This window comes from Mustela erminea, chromosome 1, assembly GCF_009829155.1.
Source record: "Mustela erminea isolate mMusErm1 chromosome 1, mMusErm1.Pri, whole genome shotgun sequence".
Taxonomy (NCBI): Eukaryota; Metazoa; Chordata; class Mammalia; order Carnivora; family Mustelidae; genus Mustela; species Mustela erminea.
In genome coordinates this window covers 63792482-63810618 of record NC_045614.1, presented here as the reverse complement: position 1 = coordinate 63810618, position 18137 = coordinate 63792482, and positions in this window count along the sequence as shown.

Genomic DNA, 18137 nt, shown 5'->3' with positions numbered 1-18137 from the left:
TAAGAAAGGATTCCTCCTGAATCTGTAAGTTTACTATTTGATTTTTAGATATCTGGTCAGGTACGCTTTATGTTTGAAAGCTGGGCGGTTCACCATTGCCTACCAAATGGACTTTATTTATTTATTTGTAAAGATTTTATTTATTTGAGAGAGAGCACAAGCCCAGGGGGTGCAGAGGGAGAGGGAGAAGCAGGCTCTCTGCTGAGCAGAGAGCCCGATGCAGGGCTCCCGGGACCCTGGACCAGGACCTGAGCTTAACCCACAGAGCCACCCAGGCACCCCTACAGGATATACTTTAAATCATTTATCACATCAATGATGTTAAAATCCACAAGTTTATAATGGCAATAGGAAAAGAAAATACCGCTCACACGGAGGTTGCTGTAGTAAGTTGCTAAGTTACATGGTAATGACAGTTGGTAAAGGAGAAGGATCAAACATTCTGGTTCTCCTATACAAATTGTATTTTAGGGTGACCAGAGTTGTTAAGAAAAAGCCTCGCTGTATAAATATTTCCAATTGGGGGGCACCTGGGTGGCTCAGTTGGTTAAGTGCCCAACTCTTGATTTTGGTTCATGTCATGATCTCACTCAGGGTCATGAGATCAAGCCCCTGTTGGGCTCTGCGCTCAGCACAGAGTCTGCTTGAAATTCTCCCTCTCTCTCTCCCCACCTCCAAGTATGTGCGCACACTCTCTCTCTCAAAATAAATAAATCTTAAAAAAAAAATTTCCAGCTGATAAGTATAAAAGAAATGATAAAAGATCACTTTGTAATCTTTTAATAAAATAGACTTAAATAGCAATCATCAATGGATGCTAAAACATTAAAGATTGATGGGTCGAGTGAAAACACCTGTAGCCACTGATCAAATTTTTTTTTTTTCACATCGATGAGAGTCGAACGACCATAAATCATATGCATCTGATGTGGTGCATTTGAAACATATTGAATCACCTATGAAGTATTTTTTGTTACCTCCAAAATATTTTTAGTTTAAATCCAATTAAGCCTCTAAATGTAACAGTTTATGAGGAAGAAGGGAGTATGAACAGTATAGGAAAGTGTCGAAACAACACCAGAGGAGATCCAACCCAGAATGTGGAAAGTTCTACAGGATAAATGACAAGATTTCCTTAACAAATAAATTACCTTAATAAATTTAAAAAGATTTAAGAGACCTAACAACCCAATACGGTATGACAAACAAGTTATAAACAGATACTTTTGAGACAATTGGGAAATTTGACTATAAACTGGATATTAGATGATGTTAAGGAATTATTAACTAAGGGTTGGCAATTTTGTCCTTGTCATAATGATACTGCAGTGGGTTTATTTGAAAATAGTCTACTAGAGGGGCACCTGGGTGGCTCAGTCAGTAAAGCATCTGTCTTCAGCTCAGGTCATGATCCTGGGGTTCTGGGATCGAGCCCCACGTCTGGCTCCCTGCTCAGCGGGAAGCCTGTTTCTCCCTCTCCAACTTACCCTGCTTGTGTTCCCTCTCTCACTGTCTCTCTGTCTGTCAAATAAATCAATAAAATCTTTGAAAAAAAATTTTTTTAAAGAAAAGAAAATAGTCTACTAGAGTCATATACTGAATAAGGACAGAATTCTATGATCAACAGGATTTCCTTCAAAATATTCCAGAGGGAAAAGGGGAAGTGGCAAAAGAGTTGAAAACAAGATGAAGCTCGAATTGATAAGTGTTAAAAGTGGGTACGAGGGACAAATGGGTTTTAATATCACATTCTCTATTTTTTGTGTGTTTTAAATTTTCTATAACTGGAAATTAAATTTAAATCAATCCATCCATACATACATGCTTAACATACAAACATACATGAAGGCTTTAGGGCTGCTTACTCCTATACCCTACTTGTGCCCTGGGGAAGTGACTGAGTGAATGGATCCAAAGTACTGTAATATTAGGATCCCTGAGCCAGCTGGTGTGGAAGCACTGTCTAGAAGTATGCTCCTGAGGAAAGGAACATCTCTCTCTTTTGTGGAACCACTGAAGGGAAGAGTGTATGTATGTATGCCTGTGTATTCACAGGCCATCGAGGTAATGGTAGCAAAAGGTCTTGGTGACACAGGAGTTTGGGACTGACTTGGAGTGTAATTATCTCAAACTGGGGCTTCAGTCGTTACAAGGATACTATGTTCAAGTCCTGTGGGTGGCAGTGGAAGTTGACAAGGACATTGCTTTCCAAGGGCATTGCTTTGGAAAACTGTGGAGTCAGCAATGACACTAGGCTCACAGCGGCTATAGCAGCTTGGGTTACACCTTCCAGAACAATCAGCCATGATTGTGACTACTGCGATTCCTAGATGTACAAGAGAAAGGCGTGGAGCAAGGAGAAGAGCAGAGGCCTGGATTTCCCACTGATCTAGACATGGGAGGTTTGCACTGACAAACCAAAGGCAGCCCCGTGTTGAATCACCGGGTATTCGGCAGTTGGTGGAGCAGGATTTATTCATTACCCAGCTCTTGAATTGCACGATTGTATCATTACATTTGATGGAAATTAGTCTGACTATGACTCAGAGGTATGACTAGAAAATTCCTCCCACTCCCTTGCCCCTTGTGTAATCTTGGGCAGGTTGCTCTTCTTGAAATTAGGATAATAATACCTTGCCTCTCTACCTCCAGGGTTGTTTTTGAGGATCTGAAGAGATGATATGTGGAACTATAATTTTTGTAAACTATCAAATGCTGTACAAATATAAGGCATCATTATTACTATAACTGACTAGGTGATTTATATCTTAAAGCCCCTTATTTTCTTTGATTCTGTGTTAACAATGAATGTTTAATTAGTACATTATAAAATTAGATAGTCAAGAAATAACTACAGGGAAGTTTAGCATATAGTATGATCTTTCTGTTTACTCCTATGTTACATAGGAATTCCTGGGAATACGAAGATCTTATCTACCTATATCCTTTATAGATATACATCTCCATCTCCTTTCTAGCTATATCTTTGAATGTGTGCTTATCAATTTAGGAGACAAACAAGTTGCTCTATATCCCATAAATAATGCATATTACTTTATAATCCCAATTTCATAAGTCAATATTTCTCCTGTCCAATAATGTATCACAATTGGGAGAAAGAGAAGAAGTTCATGCAACAGATATAATTACCACTATTTTTGTATGGCTTGCAAACTAAGAATTGTTTTGACATTTTGAATTTTTTTTAATCAAAAGAAGAATATTTTATGACACGTGAAGTTCAAGTGTCAGTGTCCACTTATTGGAACACAGACACGCTCATTCATTTATGTACTGGCTGCAACAGCAGTTGAATACTTATGAGAGAGACTATATGGCTCACCAGTACTATCTGGCCCTTTGCAGAAACGTTTCCTCATCCTTAGAATAGAGGAGTCAAAATAATAAAAATTTAAAAGTAAAATACCTAACTTGCTAGCTTCTGGGGATAAATAAACTGGAATATATGGATTTAAATTATACATATGTGGTAAGAGAAATTCAAAGTTATGGTTTCACTATGCAATGACCATTTTCAGTCAACTAGGAAGAAGTTAAAAATGTAATAAAATATAAATAGAATACAATTAAATCCTTAGAAGTATGTTCCCATTGTGCTCCATGTTGGTGGCAAAAATAAAGGGAATAGGGGGTATATCTATTTTCTGATTAATACACAGTAGAAACTGACTCTAGCTAAGGGAAAAAGGTAGTTCACTGGAAAGAGGATTCTTGAACAGTTCCAGAGTTGGTGGGAGAGCTAGAGATCATAACCTTTGGAAGGACAGGAGTCTGGAGACCTCCAGTTCCTCAACAGCAAGAGACCCCATGCCCACTCTCAGGACACTTCCACAAGACTTCGGGAGCCTTCCACTTGAATTTTGGGGAGAAATAAACTGATGGGCCTAGTGTAAGACCCTGGAGCTAAAGGGAGAGAGTAACATGGTTGGGAGTCCTTTTGGAATTACGTGGTTGGAATGCAGAAATAAAGAGGAAGTAAGAAAGGGGTAGGGATTCCAGGCAGACAAAAATGAACAGATGCACTCACAGGAGGCTTGTCAGGAAATGGGCTTTAATCCCAACTTCAGCACCAAAAGGGTGAATGGGAGAATAATTCATCCCATTGAGCTTATTTGTAGAAAAGGAGGGGTACAGATAGAACTACCTGCCATAAAAATATTCATTGGCCACCATACATAACATTCTTACCCTCGGAAAAATATACATATTTTAAAGATTTATTTATTTGTTTAAGAGAGGAGGGGGCACAAACATGAGGAGCAGAGGGAGAAAGAGAGAGAATCCCAAATAGACTCTGCATGGAGTGTGGAGCCAATGTGGGGCTTGATTCCCCAACCCCGAGATCATGACCTGAGTGGGAACCAAGAGTTAGACACTTAACTGACTGTGCCACCCAGGCAACTTTATTTTTTAAAGTTAACCGAACAATATCTTCTGGGGTGCCTGGTTAGCTTAGTCAATTGCACATCTGACTCCCGGTTTTGGCTCAGGTCATGATCTCATGGTCTCAAGATCAAGCCCCACATTGGTCCCACGCTCCACAGGAAGTCTGCTTAAGATTCTTTCCTTCTCCCTTTGTCCCTCCCTACCTCCTGCTTATGCTCTCCTTCTCTCTCTCTCTCAAATAAATGAACAAAGAAAATATTTTTAAAAACAAACAATATCTTCCATAGGATCAAATTAAAAGATAATTGTATGACTCTGTCCCTACTTTTATTCACCATTGAACTAGAGTTTTCAGCCAGTGCAATAAGACAAGAAAATGAAATAATAAACATACAGTTTGCAAAGAAAAAAACTGATCATTTTTTACAGAAGATGATTGTATACATATAATATCCAAAAAAATTATAAATTATTATAATTAATAAGTAAATTCAGTTATGTCACTGGATAAGGGTCAACCTACAAAATTTCATTTTTTTCTACACCAGAACACAATAACAACAAAAATAAAATAAAAATTTTTAAATGGTATTATTTACAAGAGCATGAAAATGCATTAAATATGTAGGAATAAATGTAATGAAAGATGGGCAGTTGATTTCCTCAAATTAGCTATAGGCTAATGCAATCCCAATGAAAATCCCACAAGGCTTTCTTTCTTTCTTCCTTTCCTTCTTTACTTCTTTCTTTCTTTTTTTTGTGGAAATTGGCAAGCTGATTCTAAAAATTTTAAAGAAATGCAATGAGTGAAGAATAGCTCAGGCTATTTTGAAGAAGAAAAACAAAGAAGGATCTATGCCACCAGATATCAGAACTTAGGAGGGTAACCAACCATCCTAGTTTGTCAGAGACTGAGGGGTTGTCTCAGATGCAACACTTTTAGTTTCAGATCGCAGAAATTTTCATAATCAAATCATTATGTTCTATACCTCAAACAAATACGCAATTATATGTCAATAATATCTCAAATGGAAAGGGAAGGTTGTGTACAGAATGTTCATGGAAAATCAGGACAGTCAGTCACCGTAAGACTTAGTATAGCACTTTATATAGCTATTAAGATAGTGTGATATTGGCACAAATATAAACAAATAAACCAATGAAAGCAAATAGAGAGACCAAAAATAGATTCATACATGTTTTATCATCTGATTCTGACAAAGATGGCACAATAATAGTCTATTTGGAAAGGATGGTCTTTTCCATAAATGGTGCCAAGTAATTGACTATTGATACAGGGGTTGGGAGCTCAACTCCTAACTCTTAACACAGGAAATAAATTCTAGATAAATTATATTTCTAAATGTGAAAAGTAGAGTGGTAAAACTTTTAGGAAAAAAATAGATTATCTATATGACCACGATATGGACAAGTATTTCCTAAATAGGAAACATAAAATGCTAAACCTTAAGGAAAAAAGTGATAAATTGGACTAAATTAAATTTAAATGCTTGATTTTCTTTTTTTTTTTTTAAGATTAATTTTTTAAGGGGTGCCTGGGTGGCTCAGTGGGTTAAAGCCTCTGCCTTTGGCTCAGGTCATGATCCCAGGGCCCTGGGATGGAGCCCCGCATCGGGCTCTCTGCTCCTTGGGGAGCCTGCTTCCTCCTCTCTCTCTGCCTGCTTCTCCACCTACTTGTGATCTCTGTCCGTCAAATAAATAAATAAATAAATAAATAAATAAATAAATAAAATCTTAAAAAAAAAAAAAAGAGTTTATTTTTAAGTAATCTCTACACCCAATGTGAGGCTTGAACTCAACAACCCTGAAATCCAGAGTCACATGGTCCACCAACTGAGCCAGCCAGTGACCACAATTTCTTGTTTTCATTATAAAAATATTTAAGAGGGGCTCCTGACTGGCTCAGTTGGTGGAATGCGGGACTCTGGATCTTGGGGTTGTGAGTTTGAGGCCCCTATTGGATGTAGAGATTATTTAAAAACAAAATCTTGGGGCACCTGTGTGGCTCAGTCAGTTAAGTGTCTGCCTTTGGCTCAGTCATGATCCTAGGGGTCATGATCCTGGGTCCTGGGATGGAGCCCTGCTTCCAGCTCAGCAGAGAGTCTGCTTCTCCCTCTGCCTGCCACTCTTCTTGCTTGTGTTCTCTCTCTCTCTCAAATAAGTAAATAAAACCTTTTCTGGGTAGGTGGAGAGGTGGGGGTGGGGAGGGAGACAGAAAGAAGCCTTAGGCAGACTCCCTACTGAGCCTGGAGCCCTACCCTGGACTCCATCCCAAAACCCCGGAGATCATGAACTGGGCTGAAACCAAGAGTCAGATGCTCAACTGACTGAGCCACCCTAGTGCCTGAAAAATAAGATCTTTAAAAAAAATTATTTAAGAATATACTTAAAAAGCAAGGCAGACACAGAGTGATTTTTATATATATTATATATATAACAATATATTATAAATAAATATTTAATATGTATTTCAAATAAATATTTTAATATAAATATGTTAATATTTACTTTTAAATATAAAGTCATGTATAATAAATATATTTTTACATACAAATTACATATATCTTCTCCCACTCTATATATGTCTATGCGCATATATGTGTCTATATCTCTATCTATACATATCTCTATATATTGTTTGTTATATATCTGATAAAGGACTCATATACAAAATATATAAAGCATTCCCATGAACAATTAAAAAAGCACATATGAAATGGTGCTTAATATTATTAGTCATCCGAGAGATGTAGATTACTATCACTATGAGATAAGACAAACAGTACAAAGTGCCGGTAAGGTGTAGGGCAATTAGAACTTTCATACACTATAAAAAGCAGTACCAAATCATACAACCATTTTGGGAAACTCTTTGGCAATGTCGACTAAAGCTCAACACATTTATACCCTATGACTTACAGACTCGACTTCTAGGTTCATACCTAGGCACCTAACAGAAACCCTCCTTAATGGGTTTAGGCTTGGGATCATACATTCAAAAGCATACAGAGAGATCAGGCAATAACATCAACTGTAACAGTCAATACAGAGTATCAGGAACTGTGGTAAAGTGTCTCCACTCCCTACTGTCTATCATATTGACACAACTTGGCTAGCTTATCTCCATTTACATTGGAATTGACCACCCCAAGCCTAAAGCCATTAAGGAAGACTACGTTAGGTGCCTGAGAAGCAAACACTCTCCTTCCTGAAAAAGAAACGCAGCTGGCTACAGCTCTGCACGCCCTCCAGAAGGACATTTTCAGTGGGAGTGATATATGCTCTACACCATTTGGCACAGCTGCCCTTCATTCCTCCATTCAAGTACCTTCAGAAATAGCCCCTGCTGCCATGCTGAGATGTCTAGATCTCAGGTTTTGCAACCCCACCCCCCACCCCCGGCTGATTGTTCTTGGGTGGACAGCCGACCCAAGTCAAGTATCGGGCATGGATACAGTTGATGCTCTGTCTAGACCCCAGATCCCCTCGTGAGGGCCATGCACCAACCCCCAAATGCTGTGAACATTGGCTGCTAGGGGCTCACAGTTTCTCTTGAATAGCCTTGCCCAAAAATGCTGGAGAATCTATGCCCTCAGCCAATAACTGATGGACATGGGATACAAAAGGCACACTTCTTTGTTTCAAAATGGGATAACTCTGCAGATACCATCTTCTTTTTTTTTTTTTAAGATTTTATTTATTTATTTTACAGACAGAGATCATAAGTAGGCAGAGAGGCAGGCAGAGAGAGAGGAAGGGAAGCAGGCTCCCTGCTGAGCAGAGAGCCCGATGTGGGGCTCGATCCCAGAACCCTGGGATCATGACCTGAGCCGAAAGCAGAGGCTTTAACCCACTGAGCCACCCAGGCACCCAGATACCACCACCTCCTTTATCCCAGATCAACTTTCCTTTGATTTCATAAAAGCCCCAAGGCACTTTCTGTTAATTCCCTTTTTTGGTTTAGGTCAGCCAAAGTCCATTTTTCTACCCTGAAACCAGTATCACCTTAACTAGTATGATGGATAATCTGGTGACCTAACATGGCCTTGGAGATCTGACCCAATTCTTCGTGGGATCACATCAGTCGGAATCCTGAGAGAAAAAATAATTGATTACCCTACCTATTTCCTTGGCATCAGTAGCTAGAAATGCTGCTGGGCACGCTCCCCATCCTGTAATCCTCCAGGAATTTGCCTTGCTAAGGAGCTAATTTGTTACCCAGGACTATGCTTCCCTGAGACCTTCTGGATTCCCTGGAGGCAGGAAAAGATAAATTCCTTCCACTGGACATCATCCTTTCGCATCTTTGTTTCTAATCCTGTGCAGGAGGCTCTAGCCTCCTTCTGAGACTTTCCCTCCAATGTACTTTTCTACATCCTCATTCTCTGTGTGTATGCGTATGTACGTGGCACTTATAGGCAGGGTGTTTGTAAACACGTTAGGAAGGGGAAGGAAAAGAAAGTGGCGGGGGGAGTCACAGACGGGTAGTCCGAGTTCAGATCACTAAACTGTGGGTTGTAAAGAAAGGGTGACACAACACAAGCCTGATTAGTTCCACTCAGAGTGGTTCACTGATTCATCAGAAAATTGATCCTTCTGACCCAGACTCTCCGCTCTCAATAATCAAAGGCAGCTTTTGTTGGAGCCAATATTTTTGCCTTTACAGCAATTTTCCATAGTTTAGCCCAAGACAATTTGCTACCAGAGCCAAATGTGGATCTAGCAGGATGATAGTTTAAGATATTAATGTACATTCTATTTTCCAGTGAGCACGTCCTCCTCTCCCCTCCCAGCCCTCCCACCCATTTCCATTGAGGCACCCAGTCCTGTGGTCTCAGGGGGGACTTGGTGTAGAGTGACAAGTGGAAAGTTGATGAGACTTTCTAGCATGCTCCTAGTGACAGGTAGATGCCATAAATGGATGGTCCACTGGTCTTAGAGTGTCTACCTAGAAGGTTCTTTTGGTCCATACAGTACTTTTTCTTTTTCTTTTCTTTTCTTTTTAGATTTTATTTATTTATTTGACAGAGAGAAAGAGAGACAGCAAGAGGGGAATACAAACAGGTGGTGGTGGGAGAGGGAGAAGCAGGCTTCCACCTGAGCAGGGAGCCCAAGGCAGAGCTCAGTCCCAGGACCTTGGGATCATGACTAGAGCCGAAGGCAGACACTCAATGACTGAATCACCCAGGCGGTGATTCAGTACTTTTTCATAGTCTGATTTTGGTCCCAGAGGGCTCAGCTCCACAGTTTGCCACAGTCCCCAGCACTCCCTATTGTCTATCACATTACATGCCTGGCTTATTTCTGTGTCCATATAAATCTGCAACCCTAAGTTTAAATCCATTAAGGAGGATCGCGTTCTGTGCCCAAGAAGTGAGCATTGTCTTCTGGGAGGAAGGAACAGGAAGATTAGGAGAGGGAAGGTTTCCATCAGAAGAGGGAAAGCCCCGGGTTATAAGCCTCTTAGAACCATGGAAAGTGAAAAGAAACAGAGTCCACAGTTCAATTCTGGACCCTCAGGCCTGGACCCTACGTGGGTCCAAATGTCTGAGGAGGTGGGGGAGTTACAGAAAGTACTACTTTGAAGGAGCAGTAGTCCCAAGGCTGGAAAGAGGGAAAGAGGTGTGTGTAAGGGCCTGAGGTCACAGTGAGGAAATTTTTCCTCACAAACACCCTTTTTGTTTTTCCCATATGATTCATCCACTGAAGAGATATTTATTAAACATTCACTGGGTGTCAGGCATTGTTGTAGGGGTTGTGGATATGCCACTGAGTAAACTTTTGTGGAACATTTTTTTTTTTCTTAAGGTTTTATTTATATATTTGACAGAGAGAGAGATCAAGTAGGCAGAAAGGCAGGTAGAGTGGGGGGGAAGCAGGCTCCCTGCTGAGCAGAGAGCCCGATGGGGGCTCAGTCCCAGGACTCTGTGATCATGACCTGACCCGAAGGCAGAGGCTTAACCCACGGAGCCACCCAGGCGCCCAACTTTTGTGGAACTTTCATTATTTAGTCTCTCTATGTCTTTGTTTCTGTTTTTCCCTCTCTTTTCTTTTTAAAAAAGATTTTATTTATTTATTTATTTGAAAGAAAGAGAAATAGAGAGATCATGAGCAAGGGAGAAGGGTGGAGGGAGAAGCAGACTCCCCACTGAGCAGGGAGCCCAATGTGGGACTTGATAACAGGACCCAGGATCATGACCTGAGCTGAGGGTAGATGCTTAACCGACTGAACCACCCAGGTGCCCCTTTCTCCATCTTTTCATCCAGATTCGGAAACACCACCACCACATTTTACCTCTTGGGGTAATTTGAATATCCCTTTGCCTTGAACAAGATGTAGAAAATTGTCTTCCCTTATAATTCTAGAATGATAGCTCTGAAAAAGCCAAGAGAGCTGATGAAAGCCCCCCACCTCCAGGAAATGGAGACCCAGATATGTGGATATAAGCTCTAGTAGGGTAGGAAGTTGGTCTCTTTGATCACTACATCATCCACTGCAGTGCCTTGAACAGTGCCTGGCACATAGTAGGTTCTGAACACCTATTTTGTTGAATGAATGAATGGACAACCAGCTAAGCAGTTAAGGGCATTCTACATTGTGTTAGGGGCAGAGGGGGCCCCAGATGCACATAGCCTCAATCTTTCTCCAGTCTCTTTTCCAAATTGCAGTTTAGCAAAAGGGAAGTCATTGGTTCTTGTAAAGGCTTTAAATGAAAGACTAAGTGAGAAAAAAAACAGCATAAAAGGAGATTCAATGAAGGGAGCATTTCAGAAACATATCTAACCATGGCAGACGTCTAGAGGAGACTGATCTGGGGGGAAGCTGTCTTGAACTGCACATGATTTATGGAAATATCCCTAGAACTTCTTGAGCTAGTTGCTCTTATCTGGGAATAGGTACGTTTTGGGGTAAAAGTGCTCCTCCAGGGAAGCTTCCTATTTACCTAGAGCCCCTTACCTGCTTGGTGTCCTGTCCTTCAACCCAACATGCAGCAGATCCCCCAGCAGTTGCCTGACCAATGACAGGACTCTGAGAGAACAAATGGAATTAGGAGCCATAGCTCTTGGCTCCAAGAGGTTTCTAGGCTTTGGAGGTTTATAGCCCCCTCATCCATCTGCTTGGCAACCCTACACCCACATGGCCCACATATGTGCTTCTGACGCAAGAACAATGATGACCTAATGGTGATTTTGCTGCACATAATTTAAATGACAACTGTAGGTAAGACAGGCAGGTGAGAGGCCATCATAAGAGAAGACAGCAATGCGGATCTAAGGCTCAAGAGAAGGAAGAAAGGGCTGTGGACCTCATGTCTGGCCTATCTGGCCTCTCTTCCCCTTCTTCTGATTGAAGCACTTTGGTCACCCCCTTCGCCCCCAAAACTGCCCCCGACCCATTGCACACAGTCTTGATGGGATTGTCAATTAAAGTGCTGTGGCCAAGGGGTATATGTGACCAAGTGACCTACCAGGTCATTCATGCTCTTTCTTCCCAGAATTTGAGTCTTGAGGGCAGGAACATAGGGTGGAAGATCTATCCTGAAGCTCCCTAAAAAGACCACCTCTTAACTCCTGCTACCTGGGCTCCTCGGGCACATGAATTCCTCTCTTTTCAGGGGTCTGCCAGGTTAGATTCTGTATATTCTGTGAGCTTTCCAATACCACCCTAATAAGGTCATCTCGGGTCAGTTTCTGTTGGAGATACATGAGAACCCTGCCTTGTACAAAAAGTTTCCTAGAAAACGTGGGATGTGAGCTGACACGTACAGCTGGAAAGGACATGGGACTATTCCGGGTGAGGAGGACAGTATCAGCAAAGCCTCCCAAGAACTGTGCTCCGCCTGGTTCAAGGGCAGACTCCAGGGGAGGAAGTATGAGAAATCAGGTGGGAGATGTGCAGTGGAGCTAGTGTGGGAAAGCCCTTTCCTCCTCATCTTTCTCCTGCAGCAGAGGTTGCCCCGATGCTGTTGGACACGCTGCTGGGCCATAATCAGTGAGAGCTGCTGATGGAGGGAGAGCCAGGCAGCAGAGCTGGACTGCACATATTAGAAACTGGGGATGGGCCAGGGAAGAAGATCATGCTGGGCAATATCACCTGGCTGGAAAGTTGAGGCAGCAAAAAGTTGGGAACCTCTATAAAGAGAAATAAGACCTATGGAGTAGGGGAGGATTGTCAAAGGCTAGAAGGGACTCCTGAGTCAGTCCACCTGGGTCTAAATCCTGGCTCCGTCACTGACTGTGTGGGAGTGAATGCCTTACCCTGAAATAGTTCCTACTTCAGTTAATGTAATGGCTGGCCAATAACCAGCACTCAGTAAATGATGGTTATTATTATTATTATTGTCAATAAAATTTGATTATATGCATCCAAATTGTTAATTATCAATTATCATTATCACAAATTAAACCTCAGATTCGAAGCCCCAGACCATCCCTCCATGCACAGCCACCCACACACAAAAGACAATTATATTTCCAAAATGGCCCTGGGGCCTAGCCTGACATTACAGACTAATAAACCTGAGACAAAGCCAGTAAGATATCATAAAAGAAAAGATCCAACAGGCAGAGACTTCTACCATTGTGTTAAGTGGGAAATGGTGGTGCGACACATAGAATTATGGCATAGACAAGAAGCCAGGAAACTGGCAGATTTGGGACAAAACCTAAAATACTTCCTGTTCTAATAACGATCCTTGGAAACTAGATAATAGATACAGCCCATACCACTTCAACAGGAGAATGATGGTCCAGGAAGTGCCCAGTGAGCCCAAGGAACTGGACTTGAAAATGTAATTGCATTACTACAGTAATTTCAAGAAGATGGAACAGAGAAAGTGCTGACCTGGGAGTAAGAAGGCCTAGATTTCACAGACAGTCTGTTAGGATTTGTTCCATATCAGTAGCCCCTGACCGTGACATGCATGTCCCTCCACCACCTATAGGGACTTGTGACCATGACCCACACTGCCTGGAGCCTAATCTCATTCCTAAAGTGAATGGGTATCAGGATAGGAAATAAAGCAGAGAGAGTCCGTAACTGAAGTGCTGGGAAATGTCTGCTGCCTTTCAAAGTTAGCAGGTTATTTTACTTACCTAGAATGGTGAGGAGAGCAGCCAGAGTATAGAGAGGAAAATGTTTGAAAAGGGAGCATATACAGCCAGGGAAGCTGGCATTTAGGGTGTTGTATTAGTTATCTATTGTTACATAAGAAATTACTCTAAAACTTAGTAGCTTAAAACAACAATAAACATTGTCTCAAAGCTTCTGTGGGTCAGGAACTCAGGAACAGCATAGCTGGGTAGTTCAGTCACTCAAGAGGGTGGAGTTAAGGTCTTGGCCAGGGTTGTGGTCACCTGACAGCTTATCTAAATCTAGAGGACCTGTTTCCAAGATGGCTCCCTCATTTGGACGGCAAGTCAGCTGGCTGTTGTCAGGAGGCCTCAGTTCTTCCCCACAAAGAACTCTCCCTAGTGTTGCTTGAATGTTCTAACAATAGAGCATCTGATTTCCTCCAGAGGGAGTGATCCCAAAAGAGTATGGTAGATCTGCAACATCTTTCACCATCTCGCCTCAGAAGACATACACCATCATTTCTGTTGGTATCCTATTTGTTACACAGACCAGCCATAATTCAGTGTGGATGGGAACGATACAAGGGCATGGATACCAAGAGGAAAAAATCACTAGGGGGCCAGCTTGAAGGCTGGCTACCACGGATGGAGTCCAGACATGGAGGGCTGTGGGGCCCAGTGAGATTAATTGGCTTTAGGGTTGCAAACAGAACTCAACATGTATATTTGCTTCATGGACTCACAGGTATATTTTGGTTCCCCAGTAGAGTTATGTCAGGCCCTCAGCACCAGTACCTCTTCTTGCAGACTTTGAGGTGGATGCAGGAAGAGGCCTAGCAGTGTGCAGAATTTTTTCTGTGAGGACCATGGCTTAGGACAGGCTGAGACCTGCTGCGTAGCCCCATTGTTGAGCCTATTTCAAACACAGACCTCTGGAAGATACACAATGACTGGACCTAGAAACCTGTGTGACAAGATAGAAGTAGCATCCTTATCAGAATGTAAGGGATGTGCTTACCCTGATTCAGTGGAACCTTAGGTTAGGGTTTATCTCTTTGGACCTCTGAGATTTTGTTTTTCCCAATAGTAAACTATGCAATTTGAGGGAAATGTTTTTACTTTTCAATTTTGTGTGTCATAAATCTATAAGGGCTTAAGATGGCATATTCAACGTCTGAAGATCTGAATTGGATTTGTGGAAAACAACTAGAATTTTTTGGTTAATCATCTTTGAGAAATTCTCCGCTGCTGCCATCTTGTGGCCACTTAGAATAATAACAACTAGAATGTTGACTTGGGTCTTGGGAATCACCCTCCAGACAAGGTCCAGAGATCCTCCAACGACATCCATCCATTGTGGATTCTGGATTCTGAATGAACATTTCCTATGCAGGTTGCCAATTTGCAAGGCTGTCTACACCAACTTTGTAAATACCTAAGTATTAGAAATTTCTTTCTGATACTGAGCTAAATTCTGCCTTGGTCTCATTTCCATCCAATCAGTCCTTTTTTAATTATCTATGTTTTGTTTTCATATTTGAAGGCAATTGCTTCTCATATTTCCACATTTTTTATTCCTAGACTAAGTATTTCAGCTCCCTTGTCCCTCCTTACATGATACGATTTCCAGAGGCCTTATTATTCTGTGCTTCTCTCTCAGGTCAGGTTCCCTAGAAGAAAAATCTGAGACAGGGTTTCTAGTGGAAGTGATTTACTGGATGCGAGCCCTCGGAGTACACCTGTAAGGACATGTGGGATGCCAGATAAGGCAGTGGACAGAGCTGAGCAAGAATGTGGACTCAGCTGAAGACGAGCCTGTGGGTGATCCCCAGGGGAGCTCTGGAGCACGAATAGTACCCCAGAGATCTCAACATGAGACATGTGGTTTCAGCCTTTTGTATTCTATGTCACTCAGTCATTAGCTCTGGGAGTGTGGGGAGTTAGGAGCAACCTTCCTGAGTAAAGTGATTCTTGTTCCCATTGTAAGGGGTTCTCAGGAGCAGGATAGAGCTGTTAGTGCCTAGGAAAAGGGATCTGTCTACCTTCTGCTAAGGTCCTGTCTCAGTCGTAACACCCAGACCAAGACCACATACTCCAGATGTGGTCTGTCCTGTAGAATTCGAGGGGGCCATCAAACCCCATTCTTCTTAGCCCAGGATCCATAGTCTAGGCTCACACTGGGGCTGTGCTAGTCTAAGCCCTAAGATGTTTTTCACATAGAATTGTTCCCAAGCCAAGTGTCTTCTATCAGTGTGAAGGCACAGGGATACCAGAAGTGAAAGCACTTGTGTTACTTTAAAAATCATGTTGATGTTTTAAGGTCACATTCTAGCTGAGTTCTTTTTGAACCTAGATTTTGTCACCTAGCCCAGCCCTGGTGCTGTTACCACAGATATGATAAGTTTATCTCTTTGGTGACTTTCAACTTTCTTGTCCGCTCTTGACACTTAACGGTTGGTCATCTCAGTATCTGGCTTTTCTGAGGTCTGGCTCATTGCCCCTGCCTGGCCATTCCTGTTCTGTTGCTGTAGTCCATTTAACATCCCCTTTTAACTTTGGTTAAAAATGGATAGGAGCAGGCCTGAAGCCAGGGCTCAAGAGAGTCTTTCAAGGTCTAACAGAAACCTGCATTTGAGATAAGCAAACGGCCAGGAACCCAGCTAGGTTTCCAGGCCATACTGAGTGACAACACTGAAAGCTTAGGGATACCAACACAGTAGCCCTGAGCCTTTGGGTAGCTTGACAGGAGGTGGAGTGGTGTCTGAGAATAACATAGGGAATATATTCAACTAATATTAAACTTACTTAAATGCATTGCAGAGCGGTGTATGATTGCCTTGAATTTTATGATGTGGAGAATTACCCTTGATAATTGACCTCCTTCATTGTCTAGGATAATGTTTTCCACGTATCCAACTGTAACATCACATTCAGTGTCAGATCCACAGAATGTAGGCAGCAAGATGCTTTCTCCTTCCCTCTAGCCATGAGCTGGGATGGGGAGGTCACCCTCCTCTGTGACCCTGATTGAGGTGTGGGTCACAGACTCTTCCCCAGGCCTCCATCAGTAGAAGGAACACAGGCTGTCAGAGGTCCAGCTACCATATTTATCTCTGCCAGCCTTGTCCAGAACTAGTAAATCCTTTCCCCCCAGAAGGCACATATGAAATGAGTCACCATGACTCTGATCAGTTAGAAAAGGGCAGGGACCACCTAAATTCACATCCTGTATCCTAGAGATATGTGTGTCCCATTCACCTTATGGGAAACACTGACTTGCAGCATATATTCTAAAGACTCGTCTAACTATTTCCTGGTAATTCTATCCTCCAGGCCCTAAGTCACTTCCAGACCAAAGACCTAAAAACTTTGAGGATAACGAGACACAGTGGAAACCACAGTAGAAACTTACTGTACTAATTACCTTTGAATTGTGAAATGCCTTTTTCCCCTTCCCTGGTTAGAGCCACGGAGCTTTAAGCATAACAAATCCTCTCTTATTTGCTACTCTGTTCACCAAATTCAGTAGGTCTTTACATACTTGGGCTATCTTTACAAAGCAACTTAAATTGTGGTTTTCACAGCAAGCAGAGATTCCAGGAATGTGGAATATACTCCTCCAAATGCAGACACAAGGCAAATTCCATACTGGGATGATTCAATCCAGGCCCTTGATTTCAGAGTCACTATGTCTGTCTACATTTAAAACAGGTGATTATTTTTAACTAGGCAAAAGCATTCAAGTTAGAAAGGGTCACAGTGTAGACTAAGTTCCCTTCTCATTCCTTCCCTTGGTTCCAGTTCTGTTCTCCAGATGTAAATGTTATTGCCAGTTTCTCATGCATCTTTAATCGGGACTATCCTTCTAAGTATATGTTCATTGTGCTGTATGCATCGTATATTCATTATTCTTTGAAATAATATTCCAGTAGTATCTTAAGAAACCTGTGTTTCATGTCACCTGTCTTAAATGGGGTTTCCTCAAAAGCAGAGACTGAAGCAAGGAAGGACTTGAGAACTGAATTAGGGTGGTGGTCAATTACAGCATGAAGGAGTAAAGACAATAAATAAGGGAGAAGAACTAAGATAGGAACATCTGCAGTGAAGGTAGAATCAAGAATTTTATTTTGGAAGGGCGCCTTGATGGCTCAGTCAGTTGACCTGCCTTTGGCTCAGGTCATGAATCTCAGGGTGCTGGAATCGAGCCCCACATCACGCTCTCCTGCTCAGCGGGCAACCTTCTTTTCTCCCTCTGTCTCTCCCTCTGCTGCTCCCCACCTTCCCCTGCTCATGCTCTCTCCCTCTCTTTCTCATATAAATAAATAAAATCCTTAAAAAGGAATTTTATTTTAGATATATTAAATTTTGAAATGATTTTTAGGCATCCGATGAAAAATTTAAGCAGAAAGAGTCAAATTATTCGCATGGAGCTGATTATTGTCTAGCTGCTCTAGCAACAGGTCCCTCCTCCGACATAATCTCCGTCACTCCCCAGGCTTTCTTTCCCTGGGATTGATGTCAGTTAACTCGAGACTGAGCATTGTACCAGACTCCATTTAGCGCTGTCGAGAACATAAACAGGCTTTACTGTTGGTGGCAGCTGCTCTCCAGATGCCAGAATCACCCGCGAGACC